At 39.6% G+C, this 20,179-nt stretch overlaps 1 protein-coding gene across 2 annotated transcripts in view; it reads left to right on the forward strand.

Annotated features, from left to right (window-relative positions):
* LOC133636021 (ephrin type-A receptor 7-like) overlaps positions 1 to 20,179 on the forward strand; it is a 584,329-nt gene that overhangs the window by 197,893 nt on the left and 366,257 nt on the right. The window lies entirely within an intron of this gene.

Here is a 20,179-nt window from a genome sequence, read left to right on the forward strand (position 1 = left end):
TGATTTCCACAAGCGTCTGTACATGTAGAAGAAGGAGAAACACGGGCATGTCTGGATGACTCGCCTTCGTCTTTTTAGCTTCGGTTGTTATGAAGCTCGCTGCGGCGCGTTCTTCCTGGCGTCACTTTCTGTGTGGGGCGCGGTCTTTTGGCGTCACTTCCTGTGTGGGGCGCGGTCTTTCTGGCGTCACTTCCTCTCCGAACTCACTTTGTAAACGATCAATGAGTCCATACAAAGCTAAGTGCCGGAGATTCAACAAATACACGGCGCACTTACCCGTGTAAAAATTTGGGGGACCTTAACCCTTGTGTAAGGTTCATATTGTTGTTACTCAGCCAGTGTTTGTGGGTCTGATGGACCCCTTGCATTTTGTGGCTTTTAATGCCTCACAATCAAACACTTTTATGTTAAAATACTGAACAGATGTTTACCTTATCCCAATAAACATCTGTTGGTCGGGGGTGGGGGTGGGGGGTGGGGTTGTTTGGGGGCGGGGGGCGTGGTTGGGGGCGTGGTTATTTACAGCTAGAATTCACCAACTCGAGTATTTCATATATATTTCATATATATATATATATATATATATATATATATATATATATATGTATGAAATACTTGACTTTCAGTTAATTCTAGCTATATATATATATATATTTTTTAATTTTATTTACATAGAAAAAAAAAACAACAACTTGAATTTCAGTGTTCCAGTGGCTATCCATTAGATGGCAGTATTGTCCTGTTTAACTTCTCCGTTCATGATGAGTATATCATTTCGGCCGCCATGTCTGTAATTTCCTCGTTCTTCTGCTTCGTCTCCTTGTTGTGTGCGCAGTTGTGCACTCTATAAAAGCCCTAGATGTTATGACGTCTTTGGGCAGGCAAGCTGTTTATTTTGTGGGAAAGCGGACGTGAGAACTGGCTGTCCCCACTCAGTCTCAGGTCCGCATTGAGCTGGAGGGGGCGTGGCCTCCAGCTCCGGCTGAATACCGGGAGTTTGTCGGGAGAAAATCTCTGCCGGGAGGTTGTCGGGAGAGGCGCTGAATATCGGGATTCTCCCGCTAAAAACGGGAGGGTTGGCAAGTATGACACACACACACAAGTGATTGCAAGGCATACTTGATCAATAGCCATACAGGTCACACTGAGGGTGGCCGTATAAACAACTTTAACACTGTTACTAATATGCGCCACACTGTCAACCCACACCAAACAAGAATGACAAACACATTTCGGGAGAACATCCGCACCGTAACACAACATAAACACAACAGAACAAATACCCAGAACCCCTTGCAGCACTAACTCTTCCGGGACGCTACAATAACATCTATGGCTTTTGGACAACAACAACGAGACGAAGCAGAGTTCCAAAATGATTGGAAAAAATAATTTAATTTCATCCAGGACAGCTCGAAGGGGAAGGGGTATGCTGCCTGCACCTCAACACCAATCCCCCAACCCCGCCCCCGCAACCGTATGTGCGTCTGCTTGTGGACAAGAGGCCTAAACGCAGGGATAAGTATGCGTTTATTAAGTATCTGTGTTGGTGTGGACGTGGCCTTAGTTCCGAAGTACAATTATGCAGAGTTGCACAAACACCTGTAGTCCTCCGCGCTGAGGAGACCGCCGATAATCCCCGTGGACGGACAAGCTCATTAACACCGAAAGCACTCGCACACCGCTGAATAAAACACATTAAAACATAAATCCGGACGCACACACGGGATCAGTCTTGTTTTACGGGGGGGGATTTTCTGTACTCCTCCGATAATTGTTCACAATACACACTCTGCTGTGTCACTCGGTCTCTGTCCGTCTGCAGCCTTTTTGTGTCCTTTTTACTTTCTCTCTCTCACACACACAAACTCGCACACACAAATCCATGCACATTCACACAGTGGGCACAGTTGGAAGTGATTGGCATCCTGAGGCGAGTGCTATGGGTGACATTTCCACAGTGCTGCGGTATAGAGGGTTCCTGCGGAGTATGTAGTTGAGATTTGTGTGCCAGAGTTGTGGACGGGGTTTGGAGTGGTGCAATATGGTGTCTAGTCAGAAAAAAAACATTGGTTGAATTTATTATGGGCCCGCTGCAATGCAAACACCCATTAACATGCTGCAAGCAGCAGTGAATGGGCGCATATTATTGTTGCTCATACTGCCAGGTTCAAACACTGATGACATCTATTAAACAGACAAGAAGCAAGGAATCATGCAGAGACAGAGTTAAATTTTGCTCAATGAAGACAGACGTTGTTGGGCTGTACTCTAGTTACAGATCCAAACTACGCTCTAAAGTCCAGCCCACGTGCTTCCTCTATTTGGGAGGTCCCTGGTTACATCACTGAGGCTGTCGCTGAGGGAAGGGGGTAATCTCAACAGCCCCAGTTAGACACAATATATGACTATTAATGAAATGCAAATGTTCTAACACTCGTGATATCGCCCTGTCTCTGCTTTGTCTGCGTCTCGGTACTCGATGTTCGCCCTTGGCAGTCAGCAGGCCGATTCTGGAAACAAACACTGATACGAGACGATGTCCCTTTGCAAAGATTAAAAAAAAGTACAACTTCAGCACAATTGATAATAACTATAGCAACGGCCTTTAAGCATTAGGGTTGTGTGATAATATATACATAATTATTCTAACACATACTTCACAGTTTATTAATATTATTATTATCAATCAATCAATCAATGTTTATTTATATAGCCCTAAATCACAAGTGTCTCAAAGGGTTATAGTTCCAACACGTTTCTCTTACCGCCACTACGGGACGAACCCCCACATGTGTTATACCGTCGGAAAGGTGCCACTCATGCCAATGGCGAAAATCTAAATTGGGAACATTTTGTGTTACCATGGCAACGCTATTCACGGACAAAACCAAAAAATGGGACAATTTAATAGGTACGCACATTTTGTGTGATATGAGACCAACCGGCCAACGAACCCCAGTATATGGTGTACCGTCGAAAGGGTCTACTCCGCGCCAATAGGCGTGTTTTAAGTTTGGAACATTTTGTGTTACCATGGCGACGCCATTCACGATTTAACCAAAAAATGCGCCAATATTTTTGCATGAGTGGGCCAATTGAATGCGTACGCCTATGCTAACATTAGCATGTTTTAGCGCTTCCATATCGAGATATAAGTTAAAACTTTACACTACTTTATATTAGAAATGGCAACAGCGGAGGATGAATATCCCATAACAAGAAGATAGTGAAAAAGAAGAAGCTTATCGACTAAGGTATCGGCTCAGACTGCAGTGGCGAACGTGCCCAAATTTTCAGGATGTAATGCAGGTCTCAAATACACATCAGCAGGTACCAGAAGGTAAGAAAAGTAGGTTTTGCATAATATTGTGAAACAAAACGCCAGATAATATGTCTGCTAATGGGTGCCATTTTGCGGTCCTTATACACACACCATAGTAATATCAATCAATCAATCAATCAATCAATCAATCAATCAATCAATGTTTATTTATATAGCCCTAAATCACAAAAGTCTCAAAGGGCTGCACAAGCCACAACGACATCCTCGGCACAGAGCCCACACAAGGGACGTCCATGTCGCATATGTGGGTAACCCCCCCTCTAAGTACAGTCCCTAGTGGATCCACATAACAGTGAGAGTCCAGTCCATAGTGGGGCCAGCAGGAGACCATCTCGAGCGGAGACAGGTCAGTAGCGCAGAGACGTCCCCAACCAATGCACAGGCGAGCGGTCCACCCCGGGTCCCAACTCTGGACAGCCAGCATCTCATCCATGGTCACCGGAACCGGAATAACCCGGCGAGGGGGCAAAGGAGAAAAAACGGCAGATCAACTGGTCTAAAAAAGGGGGGTCTACTTAAAGGCTAGAGTATACAAATGAGTTTTAAGATGGGACTTAAATGCTTCTACTGAGGTAGCATCTCTAACTTTTACCGTAATACTTGTATCTCTGACTACGGTAGCCGTAATGGGCCGACAATTCATCAAGCGGTGCGGCTTCAAAGTCATACTAAAACATTTCTACACCTTTTTGAGTGCCGTGTGTAATGTTCTTTATTTTCAATGGAACATTGGACGTTTCGGTGTTGTTTACTGGCGTCATATTGCAGTCTGCACATGTCTCTTATGTGTGACTGCCATCTACTGGTCACACTTATCATTACACCATGTACCAAATAAAATAGCTTCGAGGTCGGTAAGCACAACCAGAATTATTCCGTACATTAGGCGCACTGTCGGTTTTTGAGAAAATGAAAGGATTTTAAGTGCGCCTTATACGGTGTACCTCTGCATAACATTGTAAGCTTATTTATAATTACCGTGGTTACAGTGAAGCCAAGTGCCATGTACGTTTCCTCACGTTCTGGTACGGCAAAAAAAGCATGTTCCCCGAGGTCATCGCACCGCCCCACTATTTGAGAAGGAGTAACTCAACTTAAGCAACTCTAAAAACAAATTATAACCACTGCTGAAAGAATAGTGTTGCCCTCCCACCATCCATGGTGCTGGGACACATGGTGATAAAACCTTTTTTGCAGTGTTGTGTGTGTGTTTGCACAGTTTGAACAATCGGACACGGGGAAAACCAAAGAGCACATATGCTCGCTTGTGTACATGTTTGCCTGGCAAATGTACACAGTCGCTGTGTACAAGAAATTACCGGATGACTTAACTGTGCAAACACAATATGCACTAGATTGCCAAAAGTATTTGGCCACCTGCCTTTACTCACGTATGAATCCATTCCATGGAATTGTCCAACATGTTTCGGTATCCTGGAGCATTCAAAGTTCCTTTCACTGGAACTAAGGGGCCAAGCCCAACTCCTGAAAAATCAACCCCACACCATAATTCCTCCTCCACCAAATTTCACACTCGGCACAATGCAGTCCGAAATGTAGCGTTCTCCTGGCAACCTCCAAACCCAGACTGGTCCATCAGATTGCCAGATGGAAAAGCGTGATTCATCACTCCAGAGACCTACTCAGTGGTCTAGTGGTTAGAGTGTCCGCCCTGAGATCGGTAGGTTGTGAGTTCAAAACCCGGCCGAGTCATACCAAAGACGATAAAAATGGGACCCATTACCTCCCTGCTTGGCACTCACCATCAAGGGTTGGAATTGGGGGTTAAATCACCAAAAATGATTCCCGGGCGCGGCACCATAGTAAATAGAGATGTCCGATAATGGCTTTTTTGCCGATATTCCGATATTGTCCAACTCTTAATTACCGATTCCGATATCAACCGATACCGATATATACAGTCGTGGAATTAACACATTATTATGCCTAATTTTGTTGTGATGCCCCGCTGGATGCATTAAAGAATGTAACAAGGTTTCCCTTGTTCACCTCCCAGGGGGTGAACAAGGGGATGGGTCCAATGCAGAGGACAAATTTCACCACACCTAGTGTGTGTGTGACAATCATTGGTACTTTAACTTTAACTTTAACAGAGAAGGCGTCTCCACTGCTCTAGAGTCCAGTGGCGACGTGCTTTACACCACTGCATCCCACGGTTTGCATTGAACTTGGTGATGTATGGCTTAGATGCAGCTGCTCGGCCATGGAAGCCCATTCCATGAAGCTCTCTGCGTACTGTACGTGGGCTAATTGGAAGGCGACATGAAGTTTGGAGCTCTGTAGCAGCTGACTGTGCAGGAAGTCTTTGCACTATGTGCTTAAGCATCCGCCGACCTCTCTCTGTCTAGTTTACGTGGCCTACCACTTGGTGGCTGAGTTGCTGTTGTTCCCAAACTCTTCACTTTTCTTATAATAAAGTTGACTTTGGAATATTTAGGAGCGAGGAAATTTCACGGCTGGATTTGTTGCACAGGTGGAAATCACTGAGAGCGGCCCATTCTTTCACAAATGTTTGTAGAAACTGTTTCCATGTCTAAGTGCTTGATTTTATACACCGAGCCAAGTGATTAGGACACCTGATTCTGATCATTTGGATGGGTGGCCAAATACTTTTGGCAATACAGTGTATGTGGGTATCAACAACCTGATTGCGAGATAGGTCACGTTCCTTTTTTTGTGATCAGGACTAATGCGATTTAAATGCTTTTATTATAGATTGTTGTTTTGCTGTGCTTGTTTTTGGACGGAGAAGCCACATGACGTGGACATCGGATCAATGGCGTCTGTTTGGTGTCGGCGGGCCCTGTCGACTGTGATGGATAGCGTATTTATGAATCCCCTGTTCATGATTAAGGAGTGCAAGCATCATCCAGTCAGACAAAGACGAGGGTGGGTGGATTAAAGACACGACAAACAACAGAACGGAGTATGGCGGGGGAAGGATGGATGGCTCTCGGGAAGGACGTGACGTAAGGATTTGGGGACGCGAGTAGGAAGTCGGGGGTTGGCGGTGAGAGAAACACGGCCCCCCTGCCTGGTTGTGAAGGTCAAAGTCAGCTAGATGGGTTGGGACTCCTGCTGAGCCTTGGACAAAACACATAAACACGCACATACATCGTTCCCAGTCACTGACACACATCAAATAAAAGAAGGCGTGATGAATCAGCAAGTTGTATTGGTCGCTTATCGACCAATGAAGTCACATTCCCCAGTCCTTCCCCGCCCTAATGCATGCACATTCACATACAAGCAGAGTCTTTGTCGGTCATCCCCACTACACCGTGTCGTTATTCTTATTTGGCACTGTGATAAATCTTCTACCAGTTTATGCGGCAATAATAGTAAACGAGACAGAGGTAGAGCATCGGGTGGAAAGACGGACGGGCAGGTTATTGCAAGAACTGCAAGATGGAAAGGCGCCGCCTGTAGATAAGGACGCCATTTTGCATGACAATACAGGCACGCTGCAAAAAGTCAGTGTTCGAAAACAAGGAAGAAAAATACAAAAATGAGGGGTATTTTATTTGAACTAAGCAAAATTATCTGCCAATAGAGCAAGAAAATTTGGCTTGTCAAGAATTTCCAAAACAAGTAAAATTAGCTAACCTCAATGAACCCCAAAATACCTTAAAATAAGTATATTCTCACTAATAACAAGTGCACTTTTCTTCTTTTCTTGATAGAAAAAACAAATATGAGACCTTTTTTCTCAGTATGTTGAAAAATATTCTTAAATTGAATAAATGCTAGTGCCATTATCTTGACATAATGATATGCGCTCGGCATTGCATTTCTTGAAACCAGCAAACTTATACTAAAAACTAATTTATTGTTCTTAATGGAAAGGCAACAAGGCAACCGCTTGTTACTCTCGGGGTCTCCTAGCCGCTCAGGCAAATCATATGGTCTAAAGATGCAATTTTCCATCGACAACATGACATCATCGCGCCAAGTGCGTGCTCTTTCAGTCAATTAGTGCGCAAGGAATATATATACACTACCGTTCAAAAGTTTGGGGTCACATTGAAATGTCCTTATTTTTGAAGGAAAAGCACTGTACTTTTCAATGAAGATAACTTTAAACTAGTCTTAACTTTAAAGAAATACACTCTATACATTGCTAATGTGGTAAATGACTATTCTAGCTGCAAATGTCTGGTTTTTGGTGCAATATCTACATAGGTGTATGGAGGCCCATTTCCAGAAACTATCACTCCAGTGTTCTAATGGTACAATGTGTTTGCTCATTGGCTCAGAAGGCTAATTGATGATTAGAAAACCCTTGTGCAATCATGTTCACACATCTGAAAACAGTTTCGCTCGTTACAGAAGCTACAAAACTGACCTTCCTTTGAGCAGATTGAGTTTCTGGAGCATCACATTTGTGGGGTCAATTAAACGCTCAAAATGGCCAGAAAAAGAGAACTTTCATCTGAAACTCGACAGTCTATTCTTGTTCTTAGAAATGAAGGCTATTCCACAAAATTGCCAATTTTTTTTTTGTTATTGTAATTTAGAAGAATTTACCTGAATGTGCATGAACTATTTCTGTTCAAAATGGTTTGAAATGTCAAATGTTTAAATATTAACTGTCAGTTTACTGTACTGTGCCAACTGTACTACTATAAGAGTACATCTTTCCATTGTTTCATTGAAAATAAAACAGCAAAGTCCATTTGGCTGTCATCTGTTTTAATTATGAGACACAATTGTGTCAAAGTCATGATTTTTTATTTCATGCTTGAAATAAGAAAGTATTACTTTGAAAAAGTAGTTTTATACTTGTGAGTGTTGATGACACAGCTTTGCAACAGTTGATATTCTAGTTTCAAGCATGTTTTACTCAATATAGGTCATCAAATCTCAGCAACAAGCTGTAATATCTTACTGAGATCATTTAGGACCAAAACACTTAAAACAAGTAAAACACTCTAACATAAAATCTGCTTAGTGAGAAGAATGATCTTATCAGACAGAAAATAAGCAAATATCACCCTTATTTGAGATTACTTACTTACTTAGATTTCAGTTTTGGCAGTGCATGCCAAGTCATTGGTGAAGTTGTTAGTCATGGGGAATTGTCTTATTTTGTGGATAGAAACACTATTGTTGTTGTTGTTGTTTTTCAACCTTTTTTGAGCCAAGGCACATTTTTTTCATTAAAAAAAAATACAGAGGCACACAACCAGCAGGTTGTCGTGCCTTATTTTGAGTTTGTTGTTTCCTGTGTGTAGTGCTTTAGTTCCTGTCTTGCGCTGTTATTTTGGTGACCCTTCCTGTTTTGTTGGTGTTCTCTTGTAGCAGCTTCACGCCTTCCTTTGAGTGCTTTGATTGATTGATTGAAACTTTATTTAGTAGATGTTACAGTACAGTACATATTCTGTACAATTGACCACTAAATGGTAACACCCCAATAAGTTTTTCAACTTGTTTAAGTTAATCAATTCATGGCACAAATATATACTATCAGCATAATACAGTCATCACACAAGTTAATCATCAGAGTATATACATTGAATTATTTACATTATTTACAATCCGGGGGGGGGGGGCGGGTGAGTCCAGTCTATAGTGAGAGTCCAGTCCATAGTGGGGCCAGCAGGGGATCATCTTGAGTGGAGACAAGTCAGCGACACACAGACGTCATCAACTGATGCACAGATGACTGGTCCACCCCGGGTCCCGACTTTGAACAGCTAGCGCAACATCTGTGGTCACCGAATAACCTCTCCACGCAGGAGAGGTTGGGCAGGGCAGAAAAGAGACGGCAGATCAACTGGTCTAAAAATATTATCTCATTTGAAATTTGATTTACCATAGTAAATAGAGATGTCAGATAATGGCTTTTTTGCCGATATTGTCCAACTCTTAATTACCGATTCCGATATCAACCGATACCGATATATACAGTCGTGGAATTAACACATTATTATGCCTAATTTTGTTGTGATGCCCCGCTGGATGCATTAAACAATGTAACAAGGTTTTCCAAAATAAATCAACTCAAGTTATGGAAAAAAATGCCAACATGGCACTGCCATATTCATTATTGAAGTCACAAAATGCATTATGTTTTTTAACATGCCTCAAAACAGCAGCTTGGAATTTGGGACATGCTCTCCCTGAGAGAGCATGAGGAGGTTGAGGTGGGCGGGGTTGGGTGGAGGGTGGGGGGGGGGGGTTTGATTTGGGGGGGGGGTGTATATCGTAGCGTCCCGGAAGAGTTAGTGCTGCAAGGGGTTCTGGGTACCGTATTTTTCTGACTATAAGTCGCAGTTTTTTTCATAGTTTGGCCGGGGGTGCGACATATACTCAGGAGCGACTTATGTGTGAAATTATTATCACATTACCGTAAAATATCAAATAATATTATCTAGCTCATTCACGTAAGAGACTAGACGTATAAGATTTCATGGGATTTAGCGATTAGGAGTGACAGATTGTTTGGTAAAGGTATAGCATGTTCTATATGTTATAGTTATTTGAATGACTCTTACCATAATATGTTACGTTAACATACCAGGCACGTTCTCAGTTCAGTTGGTTATTTATGCCTCATACAACGTACACTTATTCAGCCTGTTGTTCACTATTCTTTATTTATTTTAAATTGCCTTTCAAATGTCTATTCTAGGTGTTGGCTTTTATCAAATACATTTCCCCCAAAAATGCGACTTATATTCCAGTGCGACTTAAATATGTTTTTTTCCTTCTTTATTATGCATTTTCGGCCGGTGCGACTTATACTCCGGAGCGACTTATACTCCGAAAAATACAGTATTTGTGCTGTTGTGTTTATGTTGTGTTACGGCGCGGATGTTCTCCCGACATGTGTTTGTCATTCTTGTTTGGTGTGGGTTCACAGTGTGGCGCATATTTGTAACAGTGTTAAAGTTGTTTATACAGCTACACACAGTGTGACCTGTATGGCTGTTGACCAAGTATTCGAAAAATACGGTATTTGTTCTGTTGTGTTTATGTTGTGTTACGGCGCGGATGTTCTCCCGACATGTGTTTGTCATTCTTGTTTGGTGTGGATTCACAGTGTGGCGCATATTTGTAACAGTGTTAAAGTTGTTTATACAGCTACACACAGTGTGACCTGTATGGCTGTTGACCACTTGTGTGTGTGAAAAGCCGTAGATATTATGTGATTGGGCCGGCACGCAAAGGCAGTGCCTTTAAGGTTTATTGGCGCTCTGTACTTCTCCCTACGTCCGTGTACACGGCGGCGTTTTAAAAGTAATACATTTTACTTTTTGAAACCGATAATTTTGAAGCCGATACCGATAATTTCCGATATTACATTTTAAAGCATTTATCGGCCGATAACATCAGCAGTCCGATATTATCGGACATCCCTAATAGTAAATGACTTGTTTGCATAATTTAGATTAAGTCCTTGTCAAGTATAATGTTTTTATAATGTTAATTGATTTTAATCAGAATTACATCTCAGTAGCCTTCAAAAGCCTTGAGTGCACTGGTTGACGTGTAACTAAGGGCTTGCTTTGCTACTTGCGTCCCAACGGGATGCTTGTACTGTCCCGTGTACTGTACACTGTATACATCATGGCCGGTGCTGTAAATAAGGAGTAGTTCCGTTGACATGGATTGATTCCGATGCATTCCTGGTGTCTCGCCTGATCAGTCGGACTTTGCTGGGGCGGCTCGGCGTAAATTATTGATTCAAAGAAAGTGGCTGCCTCTTAGGTTGTCATTCCCAGCCAATATTGTAGACGTCTTTCTGTCTGCCAACCTGCTGGGCTGCCATGGAAGCCGTGTCCTCTATCGGAATAGGGCAAATTGACTTAGCCCATGGGGCCGCCTGAGGGGACACTGCTGACTGTTCCTATACCGTCTTCACTGGAACGAAAGCGCTCAGCCAGCACATCTTACTTAAGCGACCGGGATACTGAAGATGATATATGCATTTTGGTTGTTTCCTTTGCAATTACATCGGAGAGATGTTACATTATTTTATGTATTTATTATATTGATATTATGAATCTGAGAGATGTCCTGAACATGTGATCAATGTTGGCCTTTTTTAGTGATCAGCTGATGAGGTGCCAGCCTGATTTTTACCCCAGCTCTGCCCCTGTGTTAACATGGCTAAAGATTGTACTCACGTTAAAGTTTCCTTCAAAATAAATGCACGCTAGGGTTGTACGGTATACCGTACTAATGAATCAAAAACGGTATTATACTCTATATAATACTTGCAAATGAGAGTCAGACGTCTAATCAAACAAGATGCAGTATACAGTCAGGTATAGTTATCATAATCATCTTTATTAATACACATACAAGTACCGATGAGTACCGGTATCAATTCCCAAGTACCAGGAATTGGTCCGGTATCAGTTTAAATGTGGAAGGTACCCATCTATATGCAGTACATGCCTCGTTATTACACATTAGGGTTGTACGGTATACCGGTACTAGTATAGTTCCGCGGTACTAATGAATCAAAAACGGTATTATACCCTATATAATACTTGCAAATGAGAGTTAGACGTGTAATTAAACAAGATATACAGTCAGGTATAATTATCGTAATTAGCTTTAATAACCCACATACAAGTACCGATGAGTACCGGTATCAATTCCCAAGTACCAGGAATTGGTCCGGTATCAGTTTAAATGTGGAAGGTACCCATCTCTATGCAGTACATGCCTCATTATTACACAATAGGGTTGTACGGTATACCGGTACTAGTATAGTATCGCGGTACTAATGAATCAAAAACGGTATTATACTCTATATAATGCTTGCAAATGAGAGTCAGACGTGTAATTAAACAAGATATACAGTCAGGTATAGTTATCGTAATCAGCTTTATTAACACACATACAAGTACCGATGAGTACCGGTATCAATTCCCAAGTACCAGGAATTGGTCCGGTATCAGTTTAAATGTGGAAGGTACACATCCCTATGCAGTACACGCCTCGTTATTACACACTAGGGTTGTACGGTATACCGGTACTAGTATAGTATCCCGGTACTAATGAATAAAAAACGGTATTATACTCTATATAATACTTGCAAATGAGAGTCAGACGTGTAATTAAACAAGATATACAGTCAGGTATAGTTATCGTAATTAGCTTTATTAAAACACATACAAGTACCGATGAGTACCGGTATCAATTCCCAAGTACCAGGAATTGGTCCGGTATCAGTTTAAATGTGGAAGGTACACATCCCTATGCAGTACATGCGTCATTATTACACACTAGGGTTGTACGGTATACCGGTACTATTATAATATCGCGGTACTAATGAATCAAAAACAGTACTATACTCTATATAATACTTGCAAATGAGAGTCAGACGTGTAATCAAACAAGATATACAGTCAGGTATAGTTATCGTAATCAGCTTTATTAACACACATACGAATACCGATGCGTACCGGTATCAATTCCCAAGTTCCAGGAATTGGTCCGGTATCAGTTTAAATGTGGAAGGTACCCATCTCTATGCAGTACATGCCTCATTATTACACACTAGGGTTGTACGGTATACCGGTACTAGTATAGTATCGCGGTACTAATGAATCAAAAACGGTATTATACTCTATATAATGCTTGCAAATGAGAGTCAGACGTGTAATTAAACAAGATATACAGTCAGGTATAATTATCGTAATTAGCTTTATTAACACACATGCAAGTACCGATGAGTACCGGTATCAATTCCCAAGTACCAGGAATTGGTCCGGTATCAGTTTAAATGTGGAAGGTACCCATCTCTATGCAGTACATGCCTCATTATCACACACTAGGGTTGTACGGTATACCGGTACTAGTATAGTATCCCGGTACTAATGAATCAAAAACGGTATTATACTCTATATAATACTTGCAAATGAGAGTCAGACGTCTAATCAAACAAGATATACAGTCAGGTATAGTTATCGTAATCAGCTTTATTAACACACATACGAATACCGATGAGTACCGGTATCAATTCCCAAGTTCCAGGAATTGGTCCGGTATCAGTTTAAATGTGGAAGGTACACATCCCTATGCAGTACACGCCTCGTTATTACACACTAGGGTTGTACGGTATACCGGTCGGTACTAGTATAGTATCCCGGTACTAATGAATAAAAAACGGTATTATACTCTATATAATACTTGCAAATGAGAGTCAGACGTGTCATTAAACAAGATATACAGTAAGGTATAGTTATCGTAATCAGCTTTATTAACACACATACAAGTACCGATGAGTACCGGTATCAATTCCCAAGTACCAGGAATTGGTCCGGTATCAGTTTAAATGTGGAAGGTACCCATCTCTATGCAGTACATGCCTCATTATTACACACTAGGGTTGTACGGTATACCAGTAGTAGTATAGTATCGCGGTACTAATGAATCAAAAACGGTATTATACTCTATATAATACTTGCAAATGAGAGTCAGACGTCTAATCAAACAAGATATACAGTCAGGTATAGTTATCGTAATCAGCTTTATTAACACACATACTAATACCGATGAGTACCGGTATCAATTCCCAAGTACCAGAAATTGGTCCGGTATCAATTTAAATGTGGAAGGAACCCATCTCTATGCAGTACATGCCTCATTATTACACACTAGGGTTGTACGGTATACCGGTAGTAGTATAGTATCCCGGTACTAATGAATCAAAAACGGTATTATACTCTATATAATACTTGCAAATGAGAGTCAGACGTCTAATCAAACAAGATATACAGTATGGTATAGTTATCGTAATCAGCTTTATTAACACACATACAAGTACCGATGAGTACCGGTATCAATTCCCAAGTACCAAGAATTGGTCCGGTATCAGTTTAAATGTGGAAGGTACACATCTCTATGCAGTACACGCCTCATTATTACACACTAGGGTTGTACGGTATACCGGTACTAGTATAGTATCGCGGTACTAATGAATCAAAAACGGTATTATACTCTATATAATACTTGCAAATGAGAGTTAGACGTGTAATTAAACAAGATATACAGTATGGTATAGTTATCGTAATCAGCTTTATTAACACACACATACAAGTACTGATGAGTACCGGTATCAATATCCCAAGTACCAGGAATTGGTCCGGTATCAGTTTAAATGTGGAAGGTACACATCCCTATGCAGTACATGCCTCATTATTACACACTAGGGTTGTACGGTATACTGGTACTAGTATAGTTCCGCAGTACTAATTAATCAAAAACGGTATTATACTCTATATAATACTTGCAAATGAGAGTTAGATGTGTAATTAAACAAGATATACAGTAAGGTATAGCTATCGTAATTAGCTTTATTAACACACATACAAGTACCGATGAGTACCGGTATCAATTCCCAAGTACCAGGAATTGGTCCGGTATTAGTTTCAATGTGGAAGGTATCCATCCCTATGCAGTACACGCCTCATTATTACACACTAGGGTTGTACGGTATACCGGTACTAGTATAGTATCGCGGTACTAATGAATCAAAAACGGTATTATACTCTATATAATACTTGCAAATGAGAGTCAGACGTGTAATTAAACAAGATATACAGTCAGGTATAGTTATCGTAATTAGCTTTATTAACACACATACAAGTACCGATGAGTACCGGTATCAATTCCCAAGTTCCAGGAATTGGTCCGGTATCAGTTTAAATGTGGAAGGTACACATCCCTATGCAGTACATGCGTCATTATTACACACTAGGGTTGTACAGTATACCGGTACTAGTATAGTATCGCGGTACTAATGAATCAAAAACAGTACTATACTCTATATAATACTTGCAAATGAGAGTCAGACGTGTAATCAAACAAGATATACAGTCAGGTATAGTTATCGTAATCAGCTTTATTAACACACATACGAATACCGATGAGTACCGGTATCAATTCCCAAGTACCAGAAATTGGTCCGGTATCAATTTAAATGTGGAAGGAACCCATCTCTATGCAGTACATGCCTCATTATTACACACTAGGGTTGTACGGTATACCGGTAGTAGTATAGTATCCCGGTACTAATGAATCAAAAACGGTATTATACTCTATATAATACTTGCAAATGAGAGTCAGACGTCTAATCAAACAAGATATACAGTCAGGTATAGTTATCGTAATCAGCTTTATTAACACACATACAAGTACCGATGAGTACCGGTATCAATTCCCAAGTACCAGGAATTGGTCCGGTATCAGTTTAAATGTGGAAGGTACACATCTCTATGCAGTACACGCCTCATTATTACACACTAGGGTTGTACGGTATACCGGTACTAGTATAGTATCGCGGTACTAATGAATCAAAAACGGTATTATACTCTATATAATACTTGCAAATGAGAGTTAGACGTGTAATTAAACAAGATATACAGTATGGTATAGTTATCGTAATCAGCTTTATTAACACACACATACAAGTACTGATGAGTACCGGTATCAATATCCCAAGTACCAGGAATTGGTCCGGTATCAGTTTAAATGTGGAAGGTACCCATCCCTATGCAGTACATGCCTCATTATTACACACTAGGGTTGTACGGTATACTGGTACTAGTATAGTTCCGCAGTACTATCTAATCAAAAACGGTATTATACTCTATATAATACTTGCAAATGAGAGTTAGACGTGTAATCAAACAAGATATACAGTAAGGTATAGCTATCGTAATTAGCTTTATTAACACACATACAAGTACCGATGAGTACCGGTATCAATTCCCAAGTACCAGAAATTGGTCCGGTATCAGTTTAAATGTGGAAGGAACCCATCTCTATGCAGTACATGACTCATTATTACACACTAGGGTTGTACGGTATACCGGTAGTAGTATAGTATCGCGGTACTAATGAATCAAAAACGGTATTATACTCTATATAATACTTGCAAATGAGAGTCATACGTCTAATCAAACAAGATATACAGTAAGGTATAGTTATCGTAATCAGCTTTATTAACACACATACAAGTACCAATGAGTACCAGTATCAATTCCCAAGTACCAGGAATTGGTCCGGTATCAGTTTAAATGTGGAAGGTACCCATCCCTATGCAGTACACGCCTCGTTATTACACACTAGGGTTGTACGGTATACCGGTACTAGTATAGTATCGCGGTACTAATGAATCAAAAACAGTACTATACTCTGTTTGAAAAGTACTGGTTCCCGGGCATGATGTCATGACAATGCTGGTTTCACGAGCAAAGGAGCATGTTCGGCAGCGCACAATTACAGAGTACTTACAAGCAGACACAGTGTGTAGACAGAAAAGGGAGAATGGACGCGTTTTGGCTTAAAAACTAACGATAAAGGTGAAGTTATAACACTGAAACGCCCTCAAGGAAGAAGTGCTTTAAGACATGGCTAGCTAGCTAGCAGGTAACATCCATTTGCAGTCGGCATTGTTTTAGCTACTTCTAAATCACTAATCCTCGTCTCCATGGCGACAAATAAAGTGAGTTTCTTACAAGTATCATCCCTGCAGGACGAGGAATAGCTAAACATGCTTCACTACACACCCTAGGAGGATACAATAGCTCACCGGCGCCACCGCTAACAAAAGCCAGCACGCCTAAATGTAAGCGAATGCCATGGGTGGATCTACACCTGACATCCACTGTAATGATACCAAGTACAATAGTGTATTTAGTTGATACTACTATGATTACATCAATATTTTTACTGTCACCAAATATTTATTTATTTAAAATATATATATATATATATATATATATATATATATATTATGTTTATAAACTCAGGAAATACGTCCCTGGACACAGGAGGACTTTGCATATGACTAATGTACGATCCTGTAACTACTTGGTATCGGACCGATACTTAAATTTGTGGTATCATCGAAAACTAATGTAAAGTATCAAACAACAGAAGATTAAGGTATTATTACATTTTAACAAGTGTATATAGAAACATGTTAAAACAGAAAATAAGCAGATATTAACAGTAAACGAACGAGTGGAATAATAATTCATTTTTACAGCTTGTCCCTCATAATTTTGACAACATAATATATTGATAAATGACACAATATGTTACAGACAAATCAGAAGCCTTTGTTCGTTTACTTACTACTAAAAGACAAGTTGTCTAGTATGTTCACTATTTTATTTAAGGACACAATTGTTCTTCGATTGCAATAATAAATATATGTTTAATGTACCGTAAGATGTTTTTGTTAAAATAAAGCCAATAATGTAATTTATTTGTGGTCCCCTTTATTTAGAAAAGTATCTACATGTTTGAAAGTATCGAAATACATTTTGGTACCGGTTCCAAAATATTGGTATCGGAACAACCCTAATGCACGCTCAGGGACATAATAATTATATTTCCATATTCTTTGTTGCACACATGCAGGAGTTGCATGAATTCCGGGAGGGTGCATGTCTTGCCAGATCACCGGCTTCAATTTGAGAGCAACCTTCAACAAACAGGTTGTCTAGCCACAGTGCGAAACCGCTTTTAAGGATTCTAATCCTCACCGTCATGGCGGAAACTACACTAAGTTATTTGTATTATCACTGGAGGACTAGAAGAAAATGAATGGCTAAGCATGCCACAAGAAACTAACAGCTAAAGCTTTGAAGTAAAGTAGGGGTGATCAATCCAGTTGTCAATACTATCGATATAAGTATGGTATCAGTATATAAGCGATAGTGAAGTAATTATATGGGTATTTTTGGGTTTTTATTACTGCAACATTAAATACATTTATGGTGATTTTTGTTATTAAACTTAGCGAGTAGGTCTGTGAATACAGGAAGGCTTTAATCCTGTCAGTTTAATGTGTAATGTGAATGTGTAACTTTGCTGCCTCTTGGCCCAGACTCCCTTGAAAAAGAGGTTTTTAATCTCAATGTGATTTTTTTCCTGGTTAAATAAAGGTTAAATAAAAAAAAAATAAAAAAAATGTAAGGGCATACCCAAATGATGGTGATCGATCCAGATGTTGATACGATGAATTACCTCGTATAGTAATCAGTACATACACCATTTTTTGGTATCTATATTTTTTATATTACAAAATAATTTTGGAGGTACGTTTCTGGTATTGTTTACAAAGTAAGGGAGTAAGTCTCTGCACTGCAAATAGTCCGTGTTCAAAAACAAGAAGAAAAAAAATACAAAAATGAGGGGTATTTTATTTGAACTAAGCACAATTATCTGCCAATAGAACAAGAAAATTTGGCTTGTCGAGACTTTCCAAAACAAGTAAAATTAGCTAACCTCAATGAACCCCAAAATACCTTAAAATAAGTATATTCTCACTAATAACAAGTGCGCTTTTCTTGGTAGAAACATTTTTTTTGCTCAATATGTTGAAAAATATTCTTAAATGAAGTAAATGCTAGTGCCATTATCTTGACATAATGATATGCGCTCGGCATTACATTTCTTGAAACCAGAAAACTTATACTAAAAACTAGTTTATTGTTCTTAATGGAAAGGCAACAAGGCAACCGCTTGTTACTCTCGGGGTCTCCTAGCCGCTCAGGCAAATCATATGGTCTAAAGATGCATTTTTCCATCGATAACATGACATCATCGCGCCAAGTGCGTGCTCTTTCAGTCATTACTGCACAAGGAATATATATATATATATATATATATATATATATATATATATATATATATATATATATATATATATATATATATATATATATATATATATATATATATATATATATATATATATATATATATATACACACTACCGTTCAAAAGTTTGGGGTCACATTGAAATGTCCTTATTTTTGAAGGAAAAGCACTGTACTTTTCAATGAAGATAACTTTAAACTAGTCTTAACTTTAAAGAAATACACTCTATACATTGCTAATGTGGTAAATGACTATTGTAGCTGCAAATGTCTGCTTTTTGGTGCAATGTCTACATAGGTGTATAGAGGCCCATTTCCAGCAACTATCACTCCAGTGTTCTAATGGTACAATGTGTTTGCTCATTGGCTCAGAAGGCTAATTGATGATTAGAAAACCCTTGTGCAATCATGTTCACACATCTGAAAACAGTTTAGCTCGTTACAGAAGCTACAAATCTGACCTTCCTTTGAGCAGATTGAGTTTCTGGAGCATCACATTTGTGGGGTCAATTAAACGCTCAAAATGGCCAGAAAAAGAGAACTTTCTTCTGAAACACATTTTTTTTTAATCGTAATTTTGAAGACTTTATCTGAATGTGCATGAACTATTTCTGTTCAAAATAGTTTGAAATGTCACATGTTAAATGTTTAAATATTAACTGTCCGTTTACTGTACTGTGCCAACTGTACTACTATATGAGTACGTATTTTCTCTTGTTTCATTGAAAATAAAACAGCAAAGTCCATTTGGCTGTCATCTGTTTTAATTATGAGACAAAATTGTGTCAAAGTCATGATTTTTTTTTTCATGCTTGAAGTAAGAAATGATTACATTAAAAAAGCAGTTTTATACTTGTGGGTGTTGATGACACAGCTTTGCAACAGTTGATATTCTAGTTTCAAGCATGTTTTACTCAATATAGGTCATCAAATCTCAGCAACAAGCTGGAATATCTTACTGAGATCATTTAGGACCAAAACCCTTAAAACAAGTAAAACACTCTAACATAAAATCTGCTTAGTGAGAAGAATTATCTTATCAGACAGAAAATAAGCAAATATCACCCTTATTTGAGATATTTAATCTTACTTAGATTTCAGTTTTTGCAGTGTGGATACAGATAGGCTTTGAGTGCAAAACCCAATTGATTTGAATTGGAGCCAATTGTAGTTTACT

This window comes from Entelurus aequoreus, linkage group LG20, assembly GCF_033978785.1.
Source record: "Entelurus aequoreus isolate RoL-2023_Sb linkage group LG20, RoL_Eaeq_v1.1, whole genome shotgun sequence".
NCBI classification, from domain to species: domain Eukaryota; kingdom Metazoa; phylum Chordata; class Actinopteri; order Syngnathiformes; family Syngnathidae; genus Entelurus; species Entelurus aequoreus.